Below are 10,136 nucleotides of genomic sequence, written 5' to 3' on the forward strand. Positions count from 1 at the left end.
GTATTTACTGAGGTGACCGTTTGTTAACGCCAAACGTCATTAAGTAGAAACTGGCAAAATATCCACTGCTAATTCTTTTGGCAAAGCGTTTGAATATCTGCACATTTACAGCATCTATAAACCATGTTATGTACTCCAATAGTCCACTAATGGGTTATGCTCAGTGAAACTCGTTTTTTGCCATTTGAAAGTCTTCAAAGGCTTAGTGAAATTAATGACTGAATAGAAAATGAAAACATAATAATCTGTTTCTGACATGGCCTGAGGCTCCCCTGCCAGTAACTGTTGCGTATGGACTCACCTTTCATTTGTGTGATGGACCTCTGCTGCTCAGCTGTCAAACTGYGGTGTGCTACTGTTCTCAAGGTCAATCTTTTTGGATTTCTTTATTTTGGGATGATTTCCACTCTTTGGTATAGAAAATGAAGGGCTCTATTGAATCCTTATCGTGGAGGTTCAAGGTAACAACATGATTATAATTTCAAGGCAATGTTCCGGCGTTAGCRGAGACTGCATTCACGGKAAACGCTGTATACACTGACATAGCTCTTTCCATGACRTAGACCGACTAGGTGAATCCAGGTGAAAGCTATGATCCCTTATTGATGTCACTTGTTAAATYCACTTCAATCAGTGTAGRTGAAGGGGAGGAGACAGGTTAAAGAAGGATTTTTAAGCCTTGAAACAATTGAGACATGRRTTGTGTATGTGTGCCATTCAGAGAGTGAATGGGYAAGACAAAAGAAGTGGCTTTGAGCGGGGTATGATAGTAGGTGTCTGGCGCACTGGTTTGTATCAARAACTGCAACGCTGCTGAGTTTTTCACACWCAGCAGTTTCCTGTGTRTATCAAGAATGGTCCACCACCAAAAGGACATCCAGCCAACTTGACAACTGTGGGAAGCATTGGAGTCAACATGGACCAGCATCCCTGTGGAACGCTTTCGACATCTTGTAGAGCATACCCCAACGAATTGGAAGGTGTATTAGGAAGGTGTTCTTAATATTTTGTTCATTCGGAAAGTATTCAGACCCTTTGACTTTGTCAAGATTTTATGTTACAGCCTTATTCTAAAATTGATTAAATTGTTTGTTTTTCTCATCAATCTACACACAATACACCATAATGAAATATCACATTTACATAAGTATTCAGACCCTTTACTTTGTACTTTGTTGAAGCACCTTTGGCAGCGATTACAACCTCAAGTCTTCTTGGGTATGATGCTACAAGCTCTGTCAGTTTGGATGAAGAGCGTCGCTGCACAGCTATTTTTAGGTCTCTCCAGAGATGTTTGATCGGGTTCAAGTCCGGGCTCTGGCAGGGCCACTCGAGGACATTCAGGGACCTGTCCGGGAAGCCACTCCTGCTTTGTCTTGGTTGTGTGCTTAGGGTCATTGTCCTGTTGGAAGATGAACCTTCGCCCCATTCTGAGGTCCTGAGCGCTCTGGAGCAGGTTTTCATCAAGGATCTCTCTGTACTTTGCTCCTTCATCTTTCCCTCGATCCTGCCTAGTCTCCCAGTCCCTGCCGCTGAAAACATCCCCACAGCATGATGCTGCCACCACCGTGCTTTCACTGTAGGGATGGTGCCAGGTTATCTCCAGATGTGACGCTTGGCATTCAGGCCAAAGAGTTCAATCTTGGTTTCATCAGACTAGAGAATCTTGTTTCTCATGGTCTGAGTCCTTTAGGTGCCTTTGGCAAAGTCCAAGTGGGCTGTCATGTGCCTTTTTACTGAGGAGTGGCTTCCGTCTGGCCATTCTACCATAAAGGCCTGATTGGTGGAGTGCTGCAAAGATTGTTGTCCTTCTGGAAGGTTCTCCCATCTCCAAAGAGAGACTGGAGCTCTGTCAGAGTGACCATTAGTTTCTTGGTCACCTCCCTGAACCCGAAAGCCCTTCTCCCCCGATTGCTCAGTTTGGTCGGGCGACCAGCTCTAGGAAGAGTCTTGGAGGTTCCAAACTTCTTCCATTTAAGAATGATGGAAGCCACTGTGTTCTTGGGGGACCTTCAATGCTGCAGAAATGTTTTGGTACCCTTCCCCAGATCTGTGCCTTGACACAATCCTGTCTCGGAGCTCTATGAACAATTCCTTCGACGTCATGGCTTGGTTTTTGCTCTGATATGCACTTTCAACTGTGGGACCTTATATAGACAGGTGTGTGCCTTTCCAAATCATGTCCAATCAATTGAATTTACAACAGGGGTACTCCAATCAAGTTGTAGAAACATCTCAAGGATGATCAATAGAAACAGGATGCACCTGAGCTCAATTTCGAGTCTCATAGCAAAGGGTCTGAATACTTATGTAAATAAGGTATTTCATTTTATTATTATTTTTATACTATATATTTGCTAAAATGTGTAAAAACAAGTTTTCGCTTGGTCATTATAGGGTATTGTGTGTAGATTGATGAGGAAAATGTTTTATTTAATATATTTTAGAATAAGGCTGTAATGTAACAAAATGTGGGAAAAGTCAAGGGGTCTGAATACTTTCCAAATGCACTGTATATGTACATATCTACCTCAATTACCTCGTACYCCTGCACATCGACTCGGCACTGGTAGCCCATGTGTGTATATAGCCAAGTTAACATTACTCATTGTGTATTTATGCCTTGTGTACATTTTTTCTATGATTTCTCTTTTTCTCTCTCTGCGTTGTTGGGAAGGCCGCACAGGTTAGCTTTTCACTGTTAGTCTACACCTGTTGCTTATGAAGCATGTAACAAATACATTTGATTTGTTTTGAAGGCAAAGGAGTCAATGTTTTTTTCCATGGCATGTTTTAATCTACTGTATGTCATCATTGAATTCCCTTGGGCTCTCAGGGAAATGTTAGGCAAACATTTTGGGGATTTGTAATGGAAATAACGCAGCACCATGACTTTTCAACATGACCTTAAATTTGCCCCCAAAACAAGTCTTAAAACCTGGAATGAGAACTGGGCTCYGTGCCATGAGACCATTCTCAGCTAATATAGTGAGCTCCAAAAGTATTGGAACAATGACACATTTGTTGTTTTGGCTCAGTACTCCTGCACTTTAGAGGGTATTTTCATCCGTTTCRGATGAACCGTTTAGAAATGACATTACTTTTTGTACACAGTCCCCCCATTTTGGGGGAGTTGGGGTGGCAGGTAGCCTAATGGTTAGAGCGTTGGTCCAGTAACTGTTGCTAGATCGAATCCCTGAGCTGACAAGGTAAAAATCTGTCATTCTACCCCTGAACAAGGCAGTTAACCCACTGTTCCTTGGCCATTGTAAATAAGAATTCCCGATTAATTCAGGACTATCCGCAATCATGGTAGCATCCACATTAATGTAGAAGTTCTTAAAAACATATTATATTCKTATTTACAATAAAATTKACTCCAAAATGACACACAATACATTCTTTACCATTCATTTCTATTGGGCACRAAATGATCTAAAACACATCCAAAAGAAACAGCAAATGGATCCAACAAGTTCGTAGAGTCACAAGCTTGATGTAATCATTGCGTGCTAGGAATTTTAAAAAWTTCACTTGTGTTTATTAAAGTAGTCAAAAGTTTAGTGTGTATATAAGTGAATTTGTCCCAATTCCTTTGATCCCCGGGGGGACTATGTACAAAAAGTGCTGTCATTTCTAAACGGTTCACGCGATATGGATAACAGCTGACAGTCTGTACTATAACCTCCATAGTCACTGTATCCTTTCAAATCCAAAGTGCTTGAGAACAGAGCCAAAACCAACAAAACATATGTCACTGTCCCAATAATGTACATCTGTTGTCTAACAGTTGTTTCTCAAGTTCAGTTTACTTTGTGCTTTAGTTAAGACCCAGATTCACAACTCACGACTTCTTAAGAGATTGTNGACCCAGATTCACAACTCACGACTTCTTAAGAGATTGTGAGTAGGGTGTGTTGGGTTGTTACCTGGCTGGCGAAGGTGACGTGGTAGGTGTCATACTGGACTGGAGGTGGGGTCCAGAAGAGGGTGACAGAGGATTCAGTGACGTCCTTGGTGTTGAGCTGGGACACACCAGACATGGCTAGAGACAGGGGAGGGGTTAGGTGCTTCATTACAGTCATTTAAGCCAGCAATGCCATACAATGTTTCCTTGCATTAGCTAAAGGGATTTACCGTGGAATTGATTTGGAAAGCAATAAGGCATCTTTTTGCGAAGCTGGCACCCCCCCCCCCCATTTAACATTAAAGTCAATGTAAAATACAGAGTCCTATTTCCCTAAAAGGTACAGGCCCATTAGTCAACTTGTGTCAGCGTCTCAAGCTGCAACATATGGTAGTGGTCTACACACTGTAAGTCCATACGGTACTTGAAAGCATAGCGTGGCATATATAACAGTATGTGGAATTGGATAGAAGGGAATACTATATTCCACACACTATGATATATTAACACTGCCCTGTGGCTAATACAGTACGCACTCTTTTTCACTGGACAATATAAAAGGCTATTGCAGCCTTGAGAGAGTTTTATAGAGAATATTTGGATGACTCACCGGTGCCACAGTCAGCTCCAGTGAACCCAGCTTCACACTGGCTGCAGTCCGGGGGGGCGAAACCACGGCGACACACACACCTCCCCTTCACGCAGCGCCCTTTGTTGCTGCAGTTATCGGGACAGCCCTTAGCAGCGCAGTCCTGTCCGCTGAAGCCCACTTCACACACGCACTTCCCGTTCACGCACCTTCCCTTGTTGCTGCAGTTATTGGGACATGCTTTGGCGGAACAGTCCGGCCCCGTAAAGCCGCTATCGCAGACACATTGGCCGTTCACACACTTTCCACGGTTGCTGCAGTTGCCAGGGCAGGACCTGGTGGAGCAGTCTGGGCCTGTAAAACCGCTATCACACACACACTTACCGTTCACACACTTCCCCCCGTTTTTGCAGTTTCCAGGACATGCCTTGGTGGAGCAGTCTGGGCCTGTGAAGCCAGTGTCACACACACACTGCCCGTTCACACATCTTCCCTTGTTGTTACAGTTTCCAGGACAGGACTCTGAAGAGCAGTCTGGCCCTGTGAAACTGGGTCCACACACACACTGCCCGTTCACACATCTTCCCTTGTTGTTACAGTTTCCAGGACAGGACTCTGAAAAGCAGTCTGGCCTGTGAAACCAGTGTCACAACACACACTGCCCGTTCACACATCTTCCCTTGTTGTTACAGTTTCCAGGACAGGACTCTGAAGAGCAGTCTGGCCCTGTGAAACCGTGTCACACACACACTGCCCGTTCACAACATCTTCCCTTGTTGTTACAGTTTCCAGGACAGGACTCTGAAAAGCAGTCTGGCCCTGTGAAACCTGGGTCACACACACACTGCCCGTTCACACATCTGCCCTTGTTGTTACAGTTTCCAGGACAGGACTCTGAAGAGCAGTCTGGCCGGTGTAAACCAGTGTCATCACACACACACTGCCCGTTCACACATCTGCCCTTGTTGTTACAGTTTCCAGGACAGGACTCTGAAGAGCAGTCTGGCCCTGTGAAACCTGGGTCGCACACACACTGGCCGCTCACACACTTCCCCTTGTCATTGCAGTTGCCGGGGCAGTCAGACAAACTGCAGTCGGGTCCACTGAACCCTGGGAAGCAGACACACTTGCCGTCCTCACAGCGTCCCTGGTCACTGCACTCATTAGGACACTCGTCTCCCTCCGGCTTGATGGAGCACTCTGCACCTAGAGAGGTGGTTCGGACAGACGCAGAGTAAAGCAGTAAGACACTACAGCGTATTGATATTTTGAACCGATTAGTGGATACACTATTGGTGCTGTCGCTGAAAGTGTCCCACATTGAGAGAAGGGTGGAGAGCTAGATAAGGAGGATTGTCTAAGATCACATTGGGCAGCAAGTTAGAGCTGGACCTTGTCCTATACTTGCTTTGATTGGTCGAGCCCGTTAGCAGAGTCCTCATTACTCAGGTTAGTTAGATCATATGAGCATGGCTGTAGTCTGCCAGTTCAAAATGTGATCATCATTGAGGTAAGTGATGGATAGTTTGTTATATTCATGTGAGAGCTGTGTGTGTGTGTGCAACCTGCGTGTGTTTGTGTGTGTGCTCAAATGAGAACCAGTTGGGTGATTCAGTGAGATGGGAGGAGCTATGAGGTGCTGCCGTGTGATGGTTAAAACGAGACTCAGTTGATCAGTGAGTCACCTGGCAGCAGTCCTACTGTACCTTTACTCTGCTGGGACGTGCAGCAGCCCCCCTCTGGGCCTCCACACTTCTCCCTCAATGATGACACCTCCTTCTCCAGCCTCTCCAGACGGTCTCGCAGGGCAGCAAACTCGGCCTCGCACCCGCCTGCGCACGACCCCGGAACCAGTCGGATCCGATGGGTAAGGACTAGAGCAGAACCAGGCTCAAGGTCCAGTTCCTTGCCCTGGGTCTGACTGGAGTCCCCCTGAACACACGCCTCAGAGATCACTACTTTGATTGGCTGCCCGCCACCCTCTGGCTTTGTGTCCCTGGGTGCCCTTTGACCCCCAGGCTGCAGGCTCTGGGAACCTGATGGGGTCAGGAGGGCAGGGCAGGTGAGGAGCAGGATGAGGAAGGATGGGACAAGAGGCATTTTTGTCGGGAAGCTGCCTTCAGGTGGAGGGGGAGGGCAATTGTCTTTGTTGGTTGAAGAGAAACTGATAGTAGATCACTTCAAAAAATGACAGTTTTCAAGGAAAGGCCGGGGCAGACGGATGAACTCTCTGCTGTGGCGGTGCCTACAGGTCAAGGGGTTTTCTCATCAAGAGGTTGTCTTATTCATGGGAATCTGTAGAACCGTTGTCTCAAAGTGGAGGGTATTCAAAGACTCCCTTGACACTGTATCCCAAGAATTTCCCTAGGAAACAAGAGAGTTAAGAATAACAATTCCCCTGAATTTATGTAAGAACAACAACTACAGTGAGCTGGAATATAATTGTAGTTGTTTATGGCGGGATTGTGGAAAAAACATGTTTGTCTTGAAGACTATTTCAATATACTCCGCGACCAGCGTTCCTATTTTCCTACAGCAACGTGGTTGTGGCACGTGTCGAACCACGGACTGGTTCTGAACAGTTGGCCATTCACTAACAGCCCATTATAAGGATGGGATTCAACCCAAGGCCCAGTTGGTGTGGGTTAGGCTTGTGTTTGGACAATGTACAGCCATGCAGGATAATGTGGTTTACCGGTGGGACCCAATAAGGTCACTATCCTCATTCCAGTAGGGGGTTTGGATGCAAGTGTCTGACCTGGAGCCAGAGTCTCAATCCATGCCACGTAGGCCAGAGGCAGTGTACCCACAATCCCTCCCTCTCTCACCTGACTGAACCCTAACCAGCCTATCCTCAGTCCTCTCAGCAATGGCCTTTTTCATACCTTCTGTGTATCACAATAAGGAAAGCCATGGCTGCCCTATCACCAGCCTAATGCCTCGACCTACTATATGTCCAGTAACCTGTACTATGTCTTTTCTAAATTAACCAGGTTGTTACAACCTACCTAAATTCCCCAGAATTGATAAGCACAAAAGTGGATCCTGTTCAAATGATCTATGTGCACAAACAGTACAGCTCAAATGACATTCCTCTCAATGCATAAACYAGGCCCTGCCTTTCCCAACCTGGAAATGCAGGACCATTCAAGAGCAGCATAACGTCATAGCACCTAGAGAGTTGAGTGAGGGATAAAGATAAATATATAGAGATTTTTAAAAAATGAGGGGGTGAAATGGTAGTAAAGCAGAATAGGAAACAAAGTAGCAGCGGGAAACGACAACAGGTTATTCAATTTTCGGCAGCCTGCAAAAAGCTCATAAATCGAGGCCCTCGGAGGGCAAGTATCTTGTCAGCATGAGGAGACTCACAGACACTCATCACTCAGGGATAGATTTACTCAGTCCCTCAGAGCTACACTGCCTCCAATCCCGCGAGGCTATGAATCTCAGGGTTTACAATCGTATAATATCTTTGGCACGGGAATACCAAAACTTCACAACAGCCTTACTCACAGTCACAACATATGGCTAACATCACAGAGGGAGGGAGGAAGGAAGGTAGGAAGAAGAGGATTAGGCAGAGGAAAAAACACTGAAGTGCACCTAGCTTCTACAGTGATGGTTGCTACTGCGGAGTTGACTAAACTCAACTCCATGGTGAAGGAAGTTCTGATGAACTCCACCAATGGAGTTGAGCAGAGACCAGGCTTTGTGGAATTCAGCTCYGACTACATCGGCCCGAGATCAATACTTCAAAACATTTCAATGATGAAACGCTTACCTTGTACCTATGTTTGTCCTCTGTAGTTTTGTGCCTTTCTTTGTTTGCTGAAATCCATACTTTTTCAATAAACGTTAATCAAATACAACCACCGACTGTTTGCTTGTTTCTGTTTCTCGAAGATGGCAACTCCGCGCAAATGCCTAGGTCTCCAAATACCCATTGTCCAATCAAATCACACAGTCTAGGCCTAAATCATCTGAGATTAAATTGGCACATGCGCATTCATACTGAGTTGCCATCTTCGAGAAAAAGAAACGAGTAAACAGTCGGTGGTTGTATTTGATGAACGTTTATGGATWTCAGCAAACAAAGAAAGGCACAAAACTACAGAGGACAAACATAGGTACACGGTAAGCGTTTCATCATTTTCATCATTTGACGGTGGCGAATCGATGTAGCCGGAGCTGAATTCCATAGTGCCTCGTCACTGCTCAACTCCATTGGTGGAGTTCATCAGAAATTTCCTTCACCATGGAGTTGAGTTTAGTCAGCTACTACTGCGCCTACTGCCACCTCTCTGAGTGATAGGTAGCGTAGTGATTTTAACAGTGAAGCTGCTCTTTCCATCTCTGGGATTTCCATCCTGGTCTGGAACTCAGTAGTAGACTCAGAATACTGATATCAGCCAACAGTTTCCTTATTAATACCTGTCACAGCTGGTAATAACACTATAGTCACAAAATAAAGCAATATATTTTACAGGACTTCTGTCTGCAGAAATCTTAGTCAAATGCACTGTGAAGTGTTTTCCAGTTGCTTTGCGTCCTTTTTGGGCTTTTGCACCATCTTCCCACAACCCACCTCCCTCTCCAGCTCTCTCACATTCRAGCACACTCATACACACATTAAAATGTACAATTAAATATACATTTTGAAATGCCTGTCAATACACCAGGGTAGAGTGGTTTTGGATTGTATAATGGATGGGGATTGCATTATTTTGTATATTGGCATTAGTCCCGCACAACCTTGCATTGATGTCTACATAGACACTGTGAAATACAGTACATATATATAAAACGTTTACAGGCCAAGGTCATTTGGATTCTATCCTACCTATAACATATTTACAACCATTATTCAGTACTTACACGAATATGCATCGCTCACAACTGTACAAATGTACATATAGGATGATCAGATAATAATGTACTCTGCTCTACTTTTTWAAATTAATATAACAAATGATTTATTTATTTATTCTTATTGATAGGCATTTATTGTCAATATTAATTTTAGAATAAAAGAACTGGTAATGAAAATACAAATGAATAGGGCTTACCTGGATAGACTGTACCTCTCTCCCTGACCAATGTCTGTCAGTCAGTCCAAAGCTCCCTCTCCCTGCTCTTGGAAAGCTCTGATTGACTGACCAAGAGAAAGGGAGGGGGGATAGGAGAGTGGGAGAGAGAAGGAAAGAGAGAGGGGAGGAGAGCAGTAACATTTTCTCATACTTCAAGAATTTTTCCTCCCTCTCTCACTTCTCTCTCTTCTACCTCTTTTTCTCTGATGTAATTCTATGTGCTTTACGGGTCCCTTTTGGCCGGTGGATTTCGATGGAAAACATCTGAATATTTTGATGTTTTGAACGACTGGGACCAATCTTCAATATCTTTTGAACTCAKCTTTGTCCTCTCCTTAGACACTTTATGATGTTAGTGAGACATTCCTCATTATCTTCCCTTTGTTMTTTTTTGACAGTTGACAAAACCTACATTTTCATATCAGTCATATTTGCTTCTTCAGACACCACATTTGCACATAGGGCTTGTGAGTGCATCTTTTCTCAGACTTTTGCAATRTGCATCATCGCTGTATTCTCTGTACTCTGTATGGCCATAATAAAAACAGTC

The 10,136-nt window shown here is 44.5% G+C and overlaps 1 pseudogene; it reads right to left on the minus strand.

The window, feature by feature from the left end:
- Nucleotides 1-9,684, minus strand: part of LOC111954963 (tenascin-like) — a 26,736-nt pseudogene extending 17,052 nt beyond the window's left edge.
- Nucleotides 9,685-10,136: the final 452 nt, after the last annotated feature.

Source organism: Salvelinus sp. IW2-2015, linkage group LG30, assembly GCF_002910315.2.
Source record: "Salvelinus sp. IW2-2015 linkage group LG30, ASM291031v2, whole genome shotgun sequence".
Classification (NCBI taxonomy): Eukaryota; Metazoa; Chordata; class Actinopteri; order Salmoniformes; family Salmonidae; genus Salvelinus; species Salvelinus sp. IW2-2015.